The sequence below is a fragment of the Dermacentor albipictus genome, chromosome 10 (genome assembly GCF_038994185.2).
Source record: "Dermacentor albipictus isolate Rhodes 1998 colony chromosome 10, USDA_Dalb.pri_finalv2, whole genome shotgun sequence".
Taxonomy (NCBI): domain Eukaryota; kingdom Metazoa; phylum Arthropoda; class Arachnida; order Ixodida; family Ixodidae; genus Dermacentor; species Dermacentor albipictus.
In genome coordinates this window covers 98,194,702-98,216,914 of record NC_091830.1, presented here as the reverse complement: position 1 = coordinate 98,216,914, position 22,213 = coordinate 98,194,702, and the positions used below count along the sequence as shown (strand labels likewise).

The window sequence follows — 22,213 nt, the reverse complement described above, 5'->3', positions numbered from 1 at the left end:
GTCATAAACATGCACCTATGAAATTATTTGCAGGTCGTGATAAGGCATCTTAAAATGCTGTCGGATGTTCTATGCTGTCAATTCTCCGGTTTACTCCCAGCGCTTATTCATAGTCGTGTGGAAAGGTACCCTTCATTAAATTACGCGAAAGAAATGCAGTCATCCAGCATTTGTTTTTCCATTTAAATACTACCAAGATATTGTACATAAGTTAGTTGTTTTGCAATTCAGGCTACGCAAAGTCAGTCTCTGTGATGGAATTCACGGGAAGAAGTCTCGTTTAGTGGACCCAGATATCATACGCGGGGTGGGTGGGGCATTACTTATGCTTGCAAATTCAGACGCTCTCCTTGGGTGCCCTGAACAACTTCAGGTGACCTCATGATATATTCAGTCTTTCACAGGATCTGTGCGCTGGATAAAACAGCTGCAATAACAAGCGGACGAGTCCATCATACTTGGCCACTTGAGCGAGTATGGGAAGTTCATGCAGCCTGCCGAAGCTTCTAGGAGTTAAACGTATGTTTTCGCTCTATATTGCATTATTATTATTAATATTATTATTATTATTATTATTATTATTATTATTATTATTATTATTATTATTATTATTATTATTATTCAGCGCACCCAGAAACAGTCTAATCGCCCTTCCTGACTAGGGAATGCCTAATTGGCAACTACGGGGCTTTCAATTTTCTTTGCGAGATTGGAGTTCTAAATTTGGGAGACGTTTGAAAGAATAAATAAAGGGAAAATGAGACATCCACCTAAATGTAGCTAAGTGTTTCAAAGGAAACCCATGCGGGTTCCCTGAATATATGATTAATTACTTCGCCTTAATTATTTATCTAGACGCAAAATTTGGCCGGTATCAACTGTTTAAAGGAAAAAAGAAGGAATAGATTTCATTGCTCTATATCTTAGACCCAAAACGAATCTGCAACTTGTAATATTTAATATAGTTCATCAGTCATCATATCTCAGAGCGCTGGAGAAATCCTAATTTTTGGGAAGCGCTGATTACTCTGGATCATTCGTAGATGGTCAGCACGAGATACTAATATCACTGTTGTGTTATCAGCTTCCCAAAGCGTTTCTTTTCATCTACTATTTTATTATCTTCGCTGAAGCAGCAGGCTGCCGATTGCACTCACATTCCAGTTTGCAACAGGTCATGGGGTGCATATATAATGCGCGCATTTCTCCCAAGGCTTTGGAAAAGTTTTACGAACAGACGCAGTCAAGCAATACCGAGCAACGCCCGACATCGACTTCCCCGGAATTGAAAGGCAAGTGCACCGACTGTCACACCTCAACTGAAATGGAATGGTCACTAAAATATTCCGAGAAAACGCTTTAAAAGGAAACAGTACGCGCTGTTTAAGTTAGGTGTCTTTTCAGCTGCACTTAAACTTAGGAAGTGTATGCGAGTAATTCCAAGCTTCATGAAGAAGCCATTTTTCACTGCCGCCAACGTGTTCACGTAGAAACCAAATGTCGTCTTTTCTTCGCTGGATTGTATAGGTCTTATGCTTGTGTTAAAGCTTGTGAAATCATTCACCAGTGTCGGCAACATTCAAACAGTGACATATAAATAATAAGCCCGGCAAAGCTTTTCTGTATCCATGAGTCCATAGCCAGAACTTTCACCCTTCCGCTGTCGCCTGGCTACTGACACAACTAGGGAAGATTAGGCAGCTCTGGCGTAGCATATAGCAGGAAACGCAAATATTTAGTGCTAGGATTGCGAGGTACACGCTGCGCATTTAAGTGCCTATATTCTTCAATGTTCAGTCGGTTTAAGCCCATCTAACTTTCGCGGTGCGGGTCTATTGTTACTGCGTTTTCGCTATTATTTACTCGTCATAATGAAGGGCTCTTGCGCGTGTACCCTGTTTTCTGGATATATAGTTCAATGCTAGCGCGTCTAGTTGCTGCGTTGTGTATAGGGCAACATGGCCACGCCCGCAGAACTGACTGCTGTCTCCTTCGGGTGTGTCATGCTGTTGTGCTTGGCACACTAGTTAGCAACGAGTTTAGCCTCGATAGTTAGCCTCGATTGTTTCACGCCTTAGCCATAACAAAAAGGAAAGTGAATTCAATAACAAATAAGGCAGGGAGACCAGGCAGACGAGAGTCAAGTTTGCTGTCCTGCACTCGGAGTAAGTGAAATGGAAGAGTAGAAAGTGGAAACAAGAAAGTAGGTCAGCTATCCGAACGAGCGGGTTGCATGCTCAGGAGACTGGTGCACTTCCAGATATGCGCTGGCACGCAAATGGACTTTTTCGCCACGAGCCTGTCGCCATGGTGACAGTGTCTTGCTCTCAGAAATTGGCCGCATCTCCAGCTAAAATAGACCCCGAGATATAGACAGGTGTACAAAAGGCGCATGCTTACAGATTTTCTTGCAGCTTCGGAGGAGTACATGTGGCTGTCAGCTATTCTAGTACTGCGGTTTCAATTGGAATGATAGCGTAATAACTGCAAAGGTCTATATATTCTATGATGTCGTTGCGCGCATTCCAAGCCGAGCACGCTTCCCAATCTCAGTGCCCTAGAGCACTTGTTTACCTGTGCGTTGCGTTTCGTATGGTGGCTCACCACCTCTAATTTCGTGTGGATTGTAAATATTAGCGAAAAAGAAAAAAATATAGCTGGCGCAGTACGCTAATACCGATGCAGCGTTAGAGTAGGTAGACATTAGGTTTGCTTTTGATTTACTCGTAATTTGGAGCCATTTGTATTTTGTTCGCGCCGCGTGTGTATCGGTTTGTATTTCCTTTCCCCTCAATTCCACTATTATAAAATATTAGTTTCCACTGCATTCTGAAGCGTAAAATGTTGTTACCTTTCTCTCTCGCGCTAACGCTATATTGAGCATTTCACGCTATAACAAAACTCTGCATTGTTTTCACGCCTGCCGCAACTTAACTTCAAATCAAACTTCTCACTTCAGTAGAGCCTTGTCAGTTTTTTTTTGCCTTCACTCCCAACACTTTTTCAATAACGCAACTTAATATAATATTTGCATTAAGATGAATTTACAACAGACACCCTGCTGTTAATATCAATGACAGTGCCTGCATTGATTACCTTAAGGGCGACTCTTATACCATTTCTTTTCAACTGCACCGTAACAAAATATTGTAGTTGTCAGCACTAATCTTTATTATCAGATCAGCTATTCCGTGCTTGCACTGTGGATATCACATGTATCCTCGGGCCACAGCGTTAACTCGTAAATTATAGTATTGCGCGAATACAGTGTCCGCGATTTTTCGTCGTCACCCTCGTCCTTCATTATAAATGCAGCAGCATATGCGACGACAACAAATTATTAACCAACGTGGCGAATTTACAGGAGTGCTTAAAAAGCTCTACTTCATTTATACGCTTACATGTCTTCACGTCTTCTTTTTATTAAAGCGTTTTCTGCTGCTCATCGGATCCAGCAAGACTGAAGCAATGATAGCAGTCATTTTTTGTTCTTGCTACCTCAATCGCCACATAATCGAATCACATGTAATAATCCAACCGTATGTGCAGGAAGGAAGCAACGTAATTTAGAAGCAAAATGTCACATTTCACTTTAGAAGGTGGCCAGTGCATGACACTTCACAGATGTGAACAGTAGCATCATATCCGACAGGTGTTTCAATAGAGCATAAATCGTTCCACATCGGCAACACTGCAAATGTGGGCAAGTCATGGTTGGTCTCCTGACCTTCTAATCTCAAACGAAATGAACTGGTTCTCGTTTAGGTGATACAGTATAAAATAAAGGTAGAATAAGTATTGCGCTAGGAGTTGATCACTTACTACACTTTTTTTATATACGTGAAAAATTAGGGCAGCACATATCTCCAATAAGTAAACGCTGCCTTAACAGTAAAGACCTTGTATTTTGTCACGTCGGTCCCGTTTCTTAGGCAGCGGTTGTCTTCACTCGTCTAACACAAAGAAATTCTATTTCATGCACCTTATAAATAAAGAGTGACATCAGCACTGTCAATATCATCACATATGATGATTTACAAGCCTTTTTCGTAGTTAGGCTCCGCAGCTTTCAGCGAAGTGCTTTCAAGGTCACCTATTGCACAATCAGTGTTTCTTGTGCTGTGCAATCATTATTCCCATTATTTCTATTTGCAGCTTAAGGATCCATCATGAATGCTATCGCCGCAGCCGTTTTCTGTGCGATGTCGGTGTGTGCCATCGCCATAGCTGTGCGCCAAGCACATCTCGCAGTCGGCATGGGCGGAGGATCTCACGGATGCAATTGCCCCACGCTGAACGTGTTGGCTGCAAGGTGCGTGCCTCAGTTTGCCGATGTCAGCTACGTTCGGAACGAAATGCGAAAACATCCACGTCTCGCACATTGGGGGTATGTTAAATATCTCCTGGTGAACAAAATTATCCCAGAGTCCCCCGCTACGCCGTAACTCATATTGAAATCTCTGGTTTGATACGTAAAGCCCCAGAATTAAATTACTTTTACGTTCGGAAGCTGTTACGACAACTGAAATCTACTGAATAATCTAGATAGAAGCCTACTGAAGCATTGCATAACATTTGAGCCTGATGAATTTAGTACTGCACTTTGTAATTACCAGGCGGAGACGATGGCACAGGCCATGTCTGGAAATGTTGTAGAATACGCATTTTACTCCATCCCCAAATGAATGCTGAGAAGAATAGCGTGAGCTCGACAAGTAAATTACGCTTTTCAATTAAAAAAAAAAGGTTGACTCGCCATCCCGGTCGTGCGAAAGTAGGATGTCCAAAGAACCTGTCGGAAAACCACCACTACAACTGCTACTTATACAATGCTTTACTTATGATTCGGATGCTTGTCTTGAGTTTCATTTTTATTGAAACTTCCGCTGTTATGTTTCCTGTATAGGTGATTTCAATTAATGTATGCGCTGTTCGCTTCCTTTTGCTGAGTGTTTGTAGCATCTGCATTACGACGGGGTATGAGCCATTGCATTTTGCTTGCTTAGCGGGGGTATGAGCCACTGCTGATGGTAAGTTCTGCTCGAGGACGGACGCGAAAAATGCTGACCACCAAGAGGCTAACGGCTTCGCTGTAATAAGAAAGAAAACAATGTTACCGTGACAAGAGGCCTGGTAAGTCAAAAAGAAAAAGCTATAGTCGACTGGCAGCGACGGATGAAAAATCCCGCGTCATTCAACCGTCACGACATGGATTTTGATGTCACCTCGTGCGGTGTAGCTAAAATGTTATCGGTAATGTTTTCCTGTATTGTATTGATATCAACAAGCCAACGGCTGAGGTTAGCAAATTTGAGAAACATGAGCTGAGGCAGAGACGCCTTAATGAACTGATAAGAAAACTCTGACATCTGTGCCGTCACATTGACGCAGCGGCGCTGGGGATTTGGGGCCGAATTTCAAGGAACACCAATCTTTGGCACCCATTATCGCTTCTAATAATTGATCTATTAGAGGGAAATTGAAAAAAAAAACAGAAAAATGTGGCGAATTGGGCCGGTTGGTACATATTTGAAAAGGTGGCAATGCAAAAAAAAAAAAGACGGACGAATACCAGACGACAAGGACGAGCGCTGGACGGCCTACCGATACCGCGGCACGTGAAACGGCAACTCGCGGGTCGGGTGTACGACACCACGAGAAAGAGCCCTTTATACTACAAATTAACTTGTCTAAGGTACTATACTAGTTCAAAATATTGAACTAATGTATTAATGAAGTTTATTTCCGTTCACGAAGCAGATTCCGCTTTAAAAAAGCTGTGAACAGCTTTTATACTCCCATCGCACACATCATTTTGGATCACGATTGTGCGAAATCGGGATGAAAATTACGTATGTCGATTACGTTCCTTCCATAATTTGCGTAATGAAGGCAGCCACGATAGCGGATTCCGATGCCGGTTGGTCTCGATCGCAACTGAATGTGCACCGCATTATTGGGGTATAACTACACGTAAATTCTTACTGAAGCTGCTCTTCGCGTTGGCATTAACGCGTTTGCATCTTGAAGACGAAAACGTGTACCGTAAGCTGGCGGGAAAAATTCGGAGAAACCAATGATTTGTGGTGTTTTTATGATGTATTTACTTATGCAAATTTATTTTGCAGGCAATGTTGCGTCACGGTGGGGACCTGCTGTCTCGCGGCAGGAATGAGCGTTGGAGATAACGGTGGACATCTTGGCGACGCCGCACACGGATACCCTGTTGCCCCCTACACTCCTATCGGATTGCGCACGCGCAGGCCTGTCCTCGCTCGTCCCCCGTTGGTTCAGGGTGGCCTGCAGCTCAACATTGGAAATGGAATGGAATGATTCGAAGCGACACTTGGTCGAATAAACGCAGTCGTTTATCGGCGAACAAGGCTGACACTACGGTTACAGAGTCCGCGAATGAACCCCCAAAACGACAAAAGTTAGCGCATGCTGTACGCTCGTTTGAAGTGGTTGTTTCATTGATCCTACGTCATACTGCACAACCCACCGCGGGGAATACGGCGTTCTTCTATGTAAACACTATGTAATATATTGAGTTACTAGCTATATCCTATAGTTAGATATAGCCCCGACGCGCTGCAAGAACAGCACAAATAATTTTTTTTTCATTTACTATAAAACTACTAATTATTTTCTGAGTATTTTGCATAGTGCATTCTCTGTGCTTGCAAAGTCTTAAAGGGAAGCTGAAACACTTTTCGAAAAAAATGAGTTCTCTGCGGCATTCTACAGTTTTGAGTCCCCTGAACACGAATATCACGTTCAAAAAGGGCGGAAACAAGCGCAAGCGGCTGTTTTTTCATGAAAACGCGCACCAGCGCCTCAGGGTATCGCGCGAACGCCGCTGTTGCCCGTGATTGGTCGGAGCCGCTGTGACGTCAGTGGCGGCAGTCGCCGGTCGGCGCCGCCGTTTGAGAGCGTAGCATGTTCTGTTCTGGCTGCATAGCTGAGTTGTAAGCATTATGGAACGTTCTCGCTGTCTCGGACAGCTTGTATTTTCGCCGTACATGTTCGAACCGACAGCCGATACGGAAAACGATGGCGGCAACGGCGGCAACGACGATGTTGAGTGTGCCAAAAGCGAGAGCGATGTGTACACCTTCTCGCGCGCTGGAAATCTTAGCTGTTACGTATGCTTTTTTTTTTTTTTCATGTAGCTGCACGTTCCAATGACGGGAGAAAAAATGCGCTAAAGTGTCACTGGGAACTTGCTGCTGGAAGAATGCCGAAGCACTAACTTCTCATTAGATTGTAAACACGGGTACAATTCCGCGATGTCAAGCACCTTGCCGCTGCTTGTCTGAAGTCCCGTGGTTTTCTGAGCGTTGATAGACGATCGCGAACATAAGTGCCGCGTTTCAAAGCGCGCACATGCAGTGCTGCGAGGTACAGTCATGGAAGTTGCTTATCATACACATCCAGATCGAGATGGTCAGGGGGATTATATGTGCAATATTCAGAATATGGTTCGACGACTTTGCGATTGTGGCTCGATCAAGAATCGGTATGCGCGCTCCATGCTAGTGTTGACATAAAGATATTAGGCAGTTTTAGCACCGCCGTGTGGTTAACATGATAACTGCAACCGTACGTCGAATGTCACTAGGCAAGCCTATACTCCAATTTATACCTCAGGTGCAACGCTGTGGAAGCTACGCACGAAGTCCGGTTACCAAAATTTATTACTGCGCGCGTTTCCGCCTATGGTTCGCAGCGTGCCAGCGGCATTTGCTCGCGCGAGCATGCACGTGAAGCTGCCGCGACGGGCTGCAATTAAAGAATGCCGAAAAGAAAATTGATTTAGAAGAACGTGTTAGCAGCCGTATAAGTACACAGATTGTTTCTATGGGTAAATTCTTTTTTTTTTCATTCAGAGCTGAGCTTATATATGAAATGTTTTCTCAAAAATCGGGTCAAGAAACACCGAACTTTTTCTAAGTGCGAACGCAGCCACTGCAAGAAGTATCTCAAGCCTCCACAGCGTTGCACCTGATGTATGAAACGGAGTATAGCAACGCTAGCAACAACGCGTTTCCGCATTTGTCGTAAGGCTATCCGGCTATCGCGGAAATGGTCCGAGCACAGCACAGTTGATTTCGTCGCCATGAACTTATCTCTCCTCACAGCACTGCGCTGCAAGCTTCTTGTGCTTCGGGAACCTGTGAAACACCACATCGTCTCGCCCGCGTGTGTTCGCGCAGCCGATTGCTGCACAGAACGAGGGCATGTTGGGCGCCCTTGGCTGTAGGCACTCACGCAGCACAGAAGGAAAGAACAGTTTACGAAAATCGCAAAACAAACGTGAGCGGCGGCGGCGGCAAATCTCTCGTATCGTCGTTCAGGACGGAAAGAGGCATGCCAGCGCATGCCAGCACGCCGGTCCGGCAGCTCGGTCCCCGCCAGTGACGTCACTCTCGCCGGTTCTCTCCTCTGGTAACCTCCTCACCGGGCGCTCCGGGAAGCGATGGGGGCGTGTCCGCGGGGGTGATTTAGAAAGCGATTTCCGCCCCTTATATTAACAAAACGAAGAAAAAAATTTCGGAACCGTAAATTATTAGGTCTGTTCTTCCCAATCCCAGCAATTCATGGAAATTGAAAACCGCTTCAGCTTCCCTTTAATCCAATAAGCATTTTTTTTTAAACGAAAGTTTTGTTTTCCGTTTCCCACTTGGACTTTTCCACTGCTGTGGGAGCTGCATTGCACGCTGCGTCGGGTCATGGTTCAGGAGCGTGGCGGAGAGGAAAGGCGACGGGAAAAACTTCCTTTGGACATTTGCACCTCCTTGCATGTGCACAATGCCCTCTGGAGCTCCCTGGCCGTTGCCACAATACCCTATTGATGGCTGTAATTATCCGTAAACACCTGCAAAAGCATTGCAGAAACTGTAGGCCTTACCTTTCGGCAACGTGTAACTACCCAAAGGGAATGTGGATATAATCGTCGAGGAAGGAAATGAGGAGGCAGAGAATGCGTAGAACCGATGCAGCCACGAAACGAGGGATTAACAGCCTGGGCACTCTGCGCTCGCAACTCGCATATATGGGGGAGGGCGGGAGAGGGAAAAGGGGAGTGTTCAAGGTACTGTCCGGTAGGTTTCTTCAGTTCCTGAAAAATGAACCCCATGGAAGTTTCTTTAGTGGACAACTGGCGGATGGCATGGCGACCCAAAGTCCCACCAAAGCGCCGTACCGTCTAGACGGCATCGTAGCGCCGTAGCATCGAGGCGTCGCTAGTCATTTCAACACTTCTGCACACCGTGGTAGCTTTGCGGCTATGGTATTGCTCGAGGTACTGGGTGCGATTCCGGCCGCAACAGCCACATTCCGATGGGTGCGAAATACAAAAACGCTTGTTTACTTAGATTTAGCTGCTAAAGAACCTTCTGGAACGATGCGATGTGCCGTGTGAGGGAATAATTATACAGGTATAGTATAGCGCGCACACAACTATATCGTACGCTACACGCTATGGTGAAGCGGACTTCAAGCAGCGCACGCTTATTACAGTTTTAGTTGACGTGCAAGATCCTTTGATCTCAGAGGCCATACGCCGTCGTCGTGCCTATCTCTCGACTTCACCAATAGGTGGCGCTGACATCTAGAATATTTCATTAGGCTTCAACTCGTTCAAAACGAGAAGCAGTCTGGAAGGCTCCACGAGCTTATACATAATACACTGTGGTCGAAGCGGCCTGAGGGTAAGCGAAAGCCCTTTACACAATCATTTTTCATTATCTTTCAAAGCAAACAGTAGAGAAAGCTTCGCTTTAATTATACAGTTACGTATTTGAAAGCTTATATATATTTTTTTGCTGTAAGTATATTTAGGTGTCATATATTATTGCACGTGTCTTTGTTTTATTATTCGACTTTTATGCTTAAAAATGTTTGCATGTTTTTTTTTTCGCTAACCGGATGCACAGCTTACTTTGTCTGCGTGCATAACACCACTCCAGGGCTAATAAAATTCAATTTGACGTTTGGGCTTGTGCTAGTCAGGTTTCTGAATTAGTTTCTGAAGAACAGCCCACCATCATGTCATTTCTTCTTTCCTCGTATAATTTCGTAGCGAACGAAGTAGCACTCATGTACAAATAGGGGTATTACAGATCGTCATATATATTAAACTCAATGTAGGACTCCCGGCTTGGTGTGAACTAATCGGTCAGACAACAACAATCACCAGTTGCACTGGCGGTCAGCAATATCCCGGAGGGTTTGCAGAGAAATCTTCGCATGAATACTGCGCATTTCGCATAATGCACTTCATTATCGCCCTCTTCGAAGCGCCGCCCAGAAAGGCAAATCCCATACACCATACCCCTCAAACTTATTCTTCCTTAATTTAGGAATGCTGCATCTTTGCAGGTTTCAGGTAAGTGCAGGCCGTTTCAAATATACACTGTCGAAGTAGTTCTTCTGGTAAAGTTATGGCGGATAAAAAAAAGTAAGGATGAAGGGAGCTGTTCAAACTGCTGTGAGCAGAGCTCAATGGTTGTACTTGTAGAATACATGGAGCGCAACAAGATACGAGGCACGACACATCCTGCTGTGTCTTAATAACAGCATTCTACCCGCCGTGGTTGCTTAGTGGCTATGGTGTTATGCAGCTAAGCATGAGGTCGCGGGATCGATTACCGGCCACGGCGACCGCATTCCTATGGGGGCGAAATGCGAAAACACACATGTACTTAGATTTACGTGCACGTTAAAAAAAATCCAGGTGGTTGAAATTTCTGGAATCCCCCACTACGGCGTGCCTCATAATCAGGTGTTCTTGGTGCGTAAAACCCCAAGGAAAAAAAAAAAAGAAGGAAACAACATTCTGGCCGTGACCGCATCCTGCGACGACGTGATTGTGAGGGCCTCGACGAGCAGCTGCACAGCAACACGTCCTACCACCTTTTGTCAAACGCCGCCTGTCACTAGTACGGTGATGGAGTTATCGCCCGAGTGTCGACAGCACCACGAGTCCTAAATTGTCAGCACAGGTGCCACCTACCTTCGTAGTGCAACCTCGTTTGCAATGGAGATGCGTGGCCCGGCGGCAAATACACTGTTGAACTAATTGACTGTTTGGGACTCGAGCACGTGGGCGAGGAGAGTGTCCATCTTTTCGGTGGGCAGGTCAGTACTGATGGTTTCGGTGGCATTTGTGACGTCAGCTTTGAGCTGAGCCGTCCACGTCTGGAGGTTTGGTACGTCGTCGAGAGGGAGTCGTTCTGCGCTAGTCTTACGGAAGAGGTCCTGATCTAACCACATGTACGACTTGGTCTTCCTGCCAATGGTTGGGAAGTGTACGGTCAGTAGGAAGTGGTCGCTACCGAGATTTACCGCAAGGTGGAAGTTTTAGAAAGCAGATTAAAAGCAGACGTTCAGATTAAGAGGATGCTTTAGCTCGGGCCCAACTTCGACGCGGCCTATTCAAATACATGTAAAAACGCAAAAACGTTTTTCTGAGATAACCCCTGGACCGATTTTGATGAAATTTGTTGCATTTGAGAGAAAAAGTTAAATTCTAGTGACTGTTGGAAGTGGAATTTTGATTTAGGGCTTGAATTTTGTTTAAAGGATTTTCAAAAATTCAGACGTTTGAAAAAGATAGAAGCACGAAGTTTACAAGCTAATAGCTCTGCATCAAGAGCAGATATCGCGATTCTGTAAACGGCATCCATTAGACCATTCAAAGCGGACAAATTTTTTATGTCAGTTTACATCTTACGTGAATTTGTTACGTTGTTTACGAGGGTTCTGCAAAAGTTGTAAATACACATTTCCCCATTTTTTGAGGTTCATGTGTAACATATCAATTTTGTCCGCTTTAGATGTGCTATCTGGTACAATTCACAGAATTGCGATATCAGTCTTTCTTGCTGAGTTACGGAGTTGTAAACTTGATAGTTTCGTTTTCTGAAAATTTTCGGTTTTTGCCAAATTTTTATAAACAATTGACGACCTAAATCGAAAATTCGAAACCAACAGTCACTAGATTTTAAGTTTTTCTTATAAATGCAGCAAACCCCGTCAAATTTGGTGCAGTGGTTGCCTAGAAAAACGAATTCTCCTTTTACATGTATTTAGATAGGAGCACCCGAGCTAAAGCTTCCTCTTAAATGGCACGTTTCGAAAAATCGGAGGTTCATGCCATGTACGAAAACGGGAGCGCAGCGACGGCGTCTTCAATTACTTCTGCCGCAATGAAGAAAACACGTGGCTGCCGCGGCAGAGGCCACGCGGAAGCCGAGAAACGAAACTCACTTTCCAACCACATACTCTCGCGCGCAGAGCGCGGCAGCTTCGTCTGTTGTGCGACAGGTGGCGCTCGCTACTTGGCAAACCGTCAATTGGTCAAAGTGGCAGCTGTGAACTGCAGTTGCGCGAAATTTATTGGTACATTCAAGAAGTCGCTTTCAGATGCTCGTGCTGCTATTTACGTGCGCTTGGTAGAAAGCAAGTGCTCGGAACACATTCTATTTGTCAATTCAGCGCACCACGCTGCAGATGAGAGCACTCGGAGGCGCTCTCACCTTAAACCTTGGGAAGCGGAGATTGGACTGAGATTTGATAATGTAAGCTGCACTGTTCACCCCAGGAGTAACTGGTCCGTTCGACTGGAAGCAGATTCTTTTTGTTCACTCAATCTCGAGAGCGCTCCACAGCGATGAAAACCGATGTGAAGTGCGCTGAAAACCAGTTGAACGTAACATAAGCCGCTTTCTTAGCACCCTACAATATTAGCGACCGAATAATATATATATATATATATATATATATATATATACACAGCATTAAGTTGTTAATCTTGCAATAACGGCGACGAAACAGTCGGACAGTAGTAAAACGGTGTGTACCAAACATAACGCTTTGTTGGGCAATGTTTTTCCTAGAAATAGCGGTGATACTGAAAGTACAATGAAAGCGTCGAGCACGGTAGTCGATCGTCGAGCTCTTACTAGCGGTTAAAAGTTGTTGGCTCATTGCACGTACATGACTCATTCTACTTTCGCGCGTAGCCGTTGGTGCTCGCATAAGTTCCAGAACGTACATGATTATTTGCGTCGTGCACGAAATTGGATTACACAGAAGATTCTTTTGCTATACAATCGGTTACAATACTTATGAAAGTTCCTATACATGAAAGCACGTCTTGCTCGAAGCAATAATCCTGTAACAACGCAGTGAATGAAAAGCACTCACAGGAAAAACAGAAAAAATATGTGCACGTGCTACTTTACACATACGTTTCGCGACTATTGCAAATTTTGCTTAAAATAGCTGGACATTTCAAGATAAACATGCGATTCTTTTTAAACCTGATTATCGGAAACAGCATAAGTCAGGAAGCTGGTGATTAGTTCTGATGTTCTCACTAAATAGGTAAACACAATCAATAATTTATTTAAGCAGCTGCTGACAATGTGAGCGAGAGAAGGACAGAAATACAGTATAAAAGCTTGGGAATTTATTCGGAAAAGCTTCTGGTTAAATTTGGACTGGCCAATGGGAACCTTACGTGAAAACGAAGACGGAATTAACAGCGGTACATAAGGAGGAGACGCGAAAGGAAAAAGAGAGGAGGCCCAGAATTTCAGTCGCATCCTGCTTGCTAACTGGTCATTGGAGCGGGCGTTGTCTTCATTGTTTCGACTATCGTGGCCCAACGGCTTGCAGGGGGCTCTGGTAAACAACGAAGCAGCTCCAGTAGATGTCATGTCTCTACGGTGAAGACGGAAGCAACATTCAATCGCAAATTTAACGCTTTAGAGTGAGGTTCATCTGTACTGACGAGGTGATCTCGTATCAGTTTTCAAATCATCTAAAACCTCATTTTCCTGAACCCTGCAGCAACAGAACAATTATCACTTTTTTCTTTTGGAAACCGGAACTGAGCACTTGAGATTCACAGGAAATCATGCGTACAAGAAACGTCGGCTGTTGACGTCTTATCACATCAGCTGGTCTGCCCACCGCGCAAGCCAAACCATCTTCCTTATTTCGACGTGGTGATTACGGCTAGTGACGTGTGCTGCCCGCCCCGCGCCATGAGGTGCCGAAAAGACACTTAACACATTATCAGTAATAGAAGATCTAGTCAAAGAAGCTGAAGACTTCTATACTGACCTGTACAACACCCAGAGGAGTCCGGATACCTCCATTAGAAACAGCACAGAACAGGATACAGAAAGTCCTCCTATAACAAGAGATGATGTCAGAAGGACCTTGCAATACACGAAACGAGGAAGAGTGGCAGAAGAAGATGGAATAACAGAAGATTTTATCAAAAATAGAAAAGCATAATGTTCGGAATCATGGTGGCTTTTTACGTGAAGTGTCAATCGAGTGCAAGGGTGCCAGAAAACTGGAAAAATGCAAACATTATATTCATCCACCAAAAGGGAGACGTTAAAGAATTGAAAAATTGTAGGCCAATTAGCTTACTCCCAGTATTACATAAAATATATACCAAAAGAATGTCCAAACGAATAAGGGCAACGCTGGAGATTAGTCAACCAATGGAACAAGTTGGCTTCAAGGAGGGATAGTCTACATGAATCACATCCATGTCAATAATCAAGTTATCGAGAAATACGCACAGTATAACAAGCCACCAGCCAACTTTAATTCTTAACCTCACCTACTCTTTCATTTCGGAAAAAAAAATTCCTGCCTACTACTCAATTTAATGTACTCTTTCAGGATTTTACGTCTATACCAACTGGACGATCCCCTTCTTCCATGTACACTTGCCCGCGCCCGCTTCTGCACGCGTCACCCTCCTGTTTGCTATACCGATTTCGCCCCCCCCCTTCCCCCTGCCCCCTTTTTTAGTCTTTTTTTTTGAAACCCCCTCGACAACACATTCCGAAGTCAATATGCCTTGTTCGGCGCCTCAACCCAGAGTATCGCCTTCTGGATGCCGCCGTAACGACACCTACGTTAAGCGCGTGGGGCAGTGCCCCTTGAAAGACCATGCCGCTGCCTTTCAGTCACCCCACACAATGCACCGCAGACTCATCGTCGCCACCTTAACCATTTCAAAATTACTCGACCTATTGCTTGACCGGCCGTTCTAATGCCTCAAAAACATGCCGCCAACGACTCCCCAACACGCTCCCAAGCCCCCGTATTTCTTAAAGATTTCATTTTTCTCTTTCTTTTTCTTTCACCCCCCCCCCTTTGTTGTGTCTTGGTACGGCCCTGGCTCCCCCCTCCTTTTTTTTCTTTTTTTCCCTTTTTCTGCTTCTATTTCTTTTCTTTCCTCCCCGCGTGCCCACTCTCACGCTCTTGTCCCTTCGTCTTGAGAATGAGGCTCACAGACGTCGGACGACAGCGCCTGTTCCCTCTTGTAATCTCTCTCTTTAAAACCAGCCGCCAGCGACAACACCCGCACGTGATGTCACTGCACTAACCCTTTAAAACTAACACGCCGAGGATGACGAGGCCGCCTTTGACGAAGATAGGTCCACCTATCGAAACGTTAGCCAGCCTGTCTGAGGTACTTCAACCCTGTTTAAAAAATTTTATACCACAGTGTGCCATTCCATCTGCCAGCCCCTTTCTTGTTTTTGGGCCTCTCTATATGACTTTCATAGATTACGAAAAGGCATTTGATTCAGTAGAGATAGCAGCAGTCATAAAGGAATTACGTAATCAAGGAGTACAGAACGCTTACGTAAATACCTTGAAATATATCTACAGAGGTTATACAGCTACCTTAATTGTACACAAGAAAAGCAGGAGGATACCTACAAAGAAAGGTGTCAGACGGGGAGACACAATCTCTCCAATGCTTTTCCCTGCGTGCTTGGAGGATGTATTCAAGCTATTAAACTGGGAAGGCTTAGGAGTAAGGATCGACGGCGAATATCTCAGCACCCTTCGGTGTGCCGATGATAGTATTCTATTCAGCAACAATGCAGACGAGTTACAACAAATGATTTAGGACCTTAGCAGGGAGAGTTTAAGAGTGGGGTTGAATATTAATATGCAGGAGACAAAGATAATGATGAATGGTCGGAAAAAGGAACAAGAGTTCAGGATCGCCAGTCAGCCTCTACAGTTTGTGAAGGAGTACGCTTACCTAGGTCAAATAATCACAGGGAACCCTGATCATGAGAAGGAAATTCATAGAAGAACGAAAATGGGTCGGATCGCATGATGCAGACATTGTCAGCTCCTGACTGGAAGTTTACCATTGTCATTGAAAAGGTAGGTGTAGAATAAGTGCATTTTATCAGTGCTGAAATATGGGGCCGTGACTTGGAGACTGAGAAAGAAGCTGGAGAACAAGTTAATGACCACGCAAATAGTGATGGAACGAAGATCGCTCAGCATAACGCTAAGAGACAGAAAGAGAGCGGTTTGGATCAGAAAGCAAACGGGTGTAGACGATATTCTAATTGACATAAAGAGAAAAAATTGGAGGCTTAACCTTAGCGTATTATTAGCGTTTGGAGGCATCTTGACCGCATACACGCCGGCGCAAAGACGCTAGCGCGGCTGCGGGCACAGAGACTGACGCGACGGCGGGCGCGCGCTGCTTCATCCCTCGCGTGACATCACATATCACGTGATGCAGCGATGGTGGCGCCGCCGCCGCGTCGCGCGCGACAGCGCGAACCGAAGCGTGGAGGCCTCCGCCGGGCGACGTCCGACGGCGCGATATGAGGCCCCATCTGCAGCCGGTGTGACGTCATCACGTGACGTCACATCATGTGATCTCACTTCAGGGTCAATGCTGGCCACCGCCGGGAGGCGACCGACGGCGCGATATGAGGCCCCATCTGCAGCCGGTGTGACGTCATCACGTGACGTCATGTCACGTGACCTACTTGAAGGTCACTTGAAGGTCAATGGTGGCCACCGCCGGGAGGCGACCGACGGCGCGATATGAGGCCCCATCTGCAGCCTGTGTGACGTCATCACGTGACGTCATGTCACGTGACCCCACTTCAGGGTCAATGGTGGCCACCGCCGGGCGTCGCGCGAAGGCCCGAAACCTACGTTAATATGCTTCGCATAAAAATGGGGCTGGGCAGTTCATGTAATGCGCCGGTTAGATAACTGTTGGACCATTAGGGCTACAGAATGGGTACCAAGAGAAGGGAAACACAGTAGAGGATGGCAGTAGACTAGGTGGAGAGGTGAAACTGGGAAATTCGCTGGTGCTATTTGGAATCGGTTGGCGCAAGGCAAGGGTGGTTGGAGATCGCAGGGAGAGGCCCTTCTGCGGCAGTGGATATAAAGCAGGCAGAATATGATGATGATGATGATGACGACGACATTAGCAGTTTTACCATCCCTGTGTAGAACTTTGGCGACGCGTGGTATAGGAGCGCCATTTTTCTTTTTGTGCCTACCGTTTCACGCGTAGTGATTAGCGCACCCTTTGTGACAGTGTAAACTAACATCTAGCTGGAATATAATATGTGTTGACCAATACTCTTAAATGTAACGTCAAGGTTAAGCCAATAATGAGCCACAAGCGTGCCCTTGGCATATAATCACTGCATCAAATTCAGGAAGGATGTTCGGCTTGCATGGTGCAGAACAGGAGCCGTCATGAGATGTAAACAGAAGATGTGTCTTGCACACGTGGTTCTCTGCGCATCTGAATTTCAATTTTCATGGGAAATTTCAGAAAATTGCTAGTGAATGGCTAGGAGAATGGCGCTTTCCTTGATTAGAAAGCTGATACGAGATAATCTACACAGTAGCTACAAACTTCTTACTGTCAGTTGCCGTGTAGTTGCGATAGCTAAGTAAAATAATCGTTGCATCTAATCAGTGAGAAACTTAAAGGCATAGCGTGTTTCCCAATGCCTGCAATTCCCAAAAGCCCACTTTATTGAAGATAGCGTGCATATTTTGAGAACTTCAACTTCACAAATTTTGGCAGCCTTCGCAAAAAGAAAAAAGAAAATACTTGGAGGGCGCTTAATCTTCGTCTTGAAGAGTAGAGCGCGAAAGTGTTATCGGGCCCCATTGACACCGACACCGGATATTCTGTGATAGAGGGCCTGATAGAAAACAATAGTAGGCCGATGCCGGCGGCAGTGCAGGGTAGAGCAATGGCTCAGGCAACGCAAGGAGTGACTCATCAATGACTCATACTCCAATCAAAGAGTAAAACGGGGTTTCTGCCCGAGTGTTCACGACAGAATTGTGTTTTCTCGTATATTTAAATTATACTTTTGTATATTCAAATTACAATTCGAGGCATGTAGGCCGATGTCTGTAGGTTGTGTGTAAGTCGAAGTTTACAAATTTGCTGACGCATTTTTCTTCGAGAAATTCAGTTATAGTTCAACGAGGCCTCTGTGCTACGCAAAGAGCCTGCATGGTTGCGGTTCGGGGGAGTTTTTCCTGACCGACAGCGCCGCCGATGGCGGACGCAGACACGGGACATTCTGCGACAAGGGCTCCTTGCGGCTATGACGTTGGAATAGCGGTTGCATATTGGGTGCCCCACGTAAACGGTGCCAAATTTGAAAAAATATACAAGTGCCACCTCGCTAGACAGAACGAAGGTAATTTGCATTGTCGTCGCTTGGACTGTTTATTATTATCGCTAACGACATAACTTGTTAATATAGTTATAAACTTTTCAAATACGGTATTGAGAACACGTGTTAATGAGAAAAAGTTATGCAATCCTGAGAAATTCCAGATCCAGATTTCTGTTGTTAAGTAGGGGCTACGTAGAAGTTCTTTTCGAAGTGTTAGGCTGCTGAGCACGAGGTCGCGGGATCGGATCCCGGCCACGGTGGCCGCATTTCGATGGGGGCGAAATGCGAAAACACCCGTGTACTTAGATTTAGGTGCACGGTAAAGAACCCCAGGTGGTCTAAATTTCCGGAGTCCCCCACTACGGCGTGCCGTATAATCAGAAAGTGGTTTTGGCACGTAAAACCCCATAATTTAATTTTTTTTTTCTTTTCAAACCTGAAAGGCAGCCCGCAAACAACGAAAAAGTGGCGCGCGACTTGTCGTGCAACACTATTTCTTGCCATTACTTGAAAACACGAAACTTGAAAAGGCGCAATTACAGGAGCTTGCCGCAATACCGACATCCTGCTTAAGATGTAAACCATTTTGCCACGTATTATCACTGCCAGCAAGCCGAATTTCCCACTGGGCGAACCTGCGCAGAACTGATGATCAAAAGCCACCGCAACATGAATGCATTCAGCACGGCGAGGAAACTTTTTTGTCCGTCACGAACTCATAGTAGATGCTAGAACAAAAGCAATGTTCTTGGCTGTGCTTTCTGCCTGTTATAACGTGCCACATGCGACATCGTGCGAAGAGATGAAATTCACTTAGTTTACTCTTCACCACGCGCCGCGTGTTATTTTTTTCGAATAGGAGAGGCACACGAATAGCTAGGAAGATTTACTATCCTATAGTAGGCTTTGTTGTTCAAAATATATCAGTTCCACAAAATAACACATGTAAAACAACGCCTGTGCTCGCGAAACGCATTTTATTGATTTTGAAAACGGTGTCCTCTTTGGAGAGATACAGCCACTTTTTCGAATCGGGCACGTGTGCTTATAACGTGTTTCTAGCCTCTTCAGTGGGCCAATTCCAAAGATAGTTCACTACAAAAATTCGACAAAGCTCATGATGAATTAAATTATGCGGTTTTACTTGCCAAAAGAACGAACTGATCATGAGGCCTGTCCTAGTGCGAAGTCTGGAAATTTGAACTGCCTATAGTTCTTTAAGAGGCTTGTCACCAGGCCCCGTAGCAAATTTTGGTTATACGCTGGAAGTTGTTACGTGTCCTCTAGGGAGCGTTCTGCGGCAAACAATTTTGAAATCGGCTGATTAATTTCCGAGATAGAGATATTTCAGTGCCACGAACGCACGATTTCAGAAGGCGAGCTACAGTGCATAGCGAGACACTCTCTCCACTCGCCCCGTCTAGCCTCCGCAAGCGAAATTCCTTATCTGCGTTCTCGCGTACCGGACCTCGAGGATTGCGTGACGCATACCTCACGGGCCACGCCTTAATTTTTTTCTCTCCTATTTTTTTTTTGCACTGCACGCTTCTGCTGGTGGCGTTGCGAGGGAGCTTTTGTAATAATGTCTCGTATCGCGCAGCGCATTATTTTGCGCGCTATGCACAAGAACACGTGACTAGCGGTATAATCCAGTGCTACACGAATACAAAGGCAGAACAAGCGGATCGCAGATCATGATCGGGCGCTGAAACACGGTAGAAAATGGCAGTTTCGGTACCTGCACACGTGACTGCACGACCGTGGGAACAAGCAGATGAAGCGGAAGTACATCTCTCTTGCTTCGATGCGAAGTAAAACAAAAAAACACGCAGACATTCCTTTTGTGCGCTTTGCTATTTCTCTAAACCTCAATGCGTTATTCAAGCAACAGACCACACACATACCAGATGTTGCCTTGATTAATTCTCGAAGTCATCTGTCACCACGAATGATGTCACACTGGGGACATGACCAACGTTTTTAGATTCATTTCAGTTTGCTAGCTCCCCAGAGCCGGGGCCGAGAAGGTGACACACTTCCGTTTCCACTCACCACGCGGCGCTGCTGTCGCTGTCGGCCCGAAGCACTCGCGCTCGGCAGCCTTATCTGAGCTGGCACGCTAAAACTTCAGTCTCGAGATTAAAGAACTGTTTGGCCTGAGTGGTAAGGGTGAGATAAAGGGCAGCCTATAATGCAAGATCCCAAAGAACTGATCGTTTAATTTCCTCGCACTTTCTTTATCGCACGAACTTCCGCCGTTTACCCCGAACATTGTAGTGTTTGTTAGAGTAACGCGTATTTTGAAGAACGCCCAAAAAATAAGGAAAAACTATAATTAACACTGTTCCGTTCCGTTTCTAGAACACAGCCACGAAATTCCGCGCTCTGTTGCCGACGCATGGAGCACCGCATAGACTAGAGCAGAGTATTGCGTGCCAATTTTTCGAATGGGGATTTCAGTCAACACAAACAAGCATTAAATGAAGAGAAACTTAGTCGAAAGCATGGAGGAAATAGCTACAGAAGTAGAGCTTTTTTATTTAAAATGGCGGTCTTTTCGCTGTTTTCCATCCGGCGATTCGCGCCTCTCGCATAAAAATGCATGCGAGTAACAATGAGGAAATGCCGCACCTGGCATGTAAAAGTGGCCATGTGCCCTGCAAATCCAAGTCGAGCAAAGTTTAGCAATTCCAGCCCGTCTAGCACGTCTCAAAAGATATCCTCCAAAAAGGAACCTTCTCTTAAGGAAATAGAAACTGCTTTGTTTGCAGTATGTGTAAACTGGATCGTGTTTTTCGCGGAATGCTGATGGTGGGATGGTGGGGTGCTCGTTTGAAGCTCTCGTGCACCGTAAGGCATGAGTCAATGCCAACAACTGGCACTGGAAAGCTCATATCTGCCATACAGTAAGGGCAAGTTATGGTCTTGGAAAATTGGTGCACCACACATTTCTTTTTACTGAAATGAATATTGGGAGAGGTTGGCGCCTTTATAGCGGCGGCACCGGCTATTTAGCAAAGGAAATAAATACGCACAAAAAGGGAGAATAATGACACAAAATATGACCCACGATAGAACGCCAGATGAATAAAAAATATACAATCTAACAGTTTTGCGCACGAGTTCAGTACACATTTGCATATATAAATGCATATTTTGAATAGCCAAGCACACAACACATGTAATAACACTGCAAGCACAGAACACGATCACACGCTGCTTAGAAATCACAATCATCACATAAATCTTTAAACCAGAACACCCATATCACTCATTTAGCTTCTTAGGATCCACGGAAACTTAATATTTCCCGAAAATGTTGGTGTCCTCGAAAACTTCTTCAAAGCAGGAAGTGCTCTTTTCTGATGGCCCGTACTTGATCATGGACCAAGTATCTGTTTTCTAGTGAATGGTTTTTTGCCTAAAAGCTACAAATTTGCCTGCAGTACCCTTCGTCGTGTATCGTACTTGGTGTACTCGAGTAGGAGACGATACACATTTTTGTCTGGATGGCCACTAAAACATCTGCGTAGTAGAGGCGCGTTTTATACTGCATAAAAAGTGCCTCGTAAATGCAGTTCGAAGCCGCAGGCGTGGCACCGATGTTTCAGATTTTCTGTTTTCTTTTAGATTTTCCGGAATTGATAGGTTTATACAGGGGTCTATAAAGTATAACTCCGAGTTCTTAG

General features: G+C 45.2%; 1 long non-coding RNA gene across 1 annotated transcript; it reads left to right on the top strand.

Moving 5' to 3' along the window:
• The first annotated feature begins 1,195 nt into the window (after nt 1-1,195).
• Nucleotides 1,196-6,393, top strand: LOC135897310 (uncharacterized). The gene is made up of 3 exons (XR_010563006.2): nt 1,196-1,292; nt 4,156-4,312; nt 6,129-6,393. It is a non-coding gene; the product is annotated as an uncharacterized lncRNA (long non-coding RNA).
• Nucleotides 6,394-22,213: the final 15,820 nt, after the last annotated feature.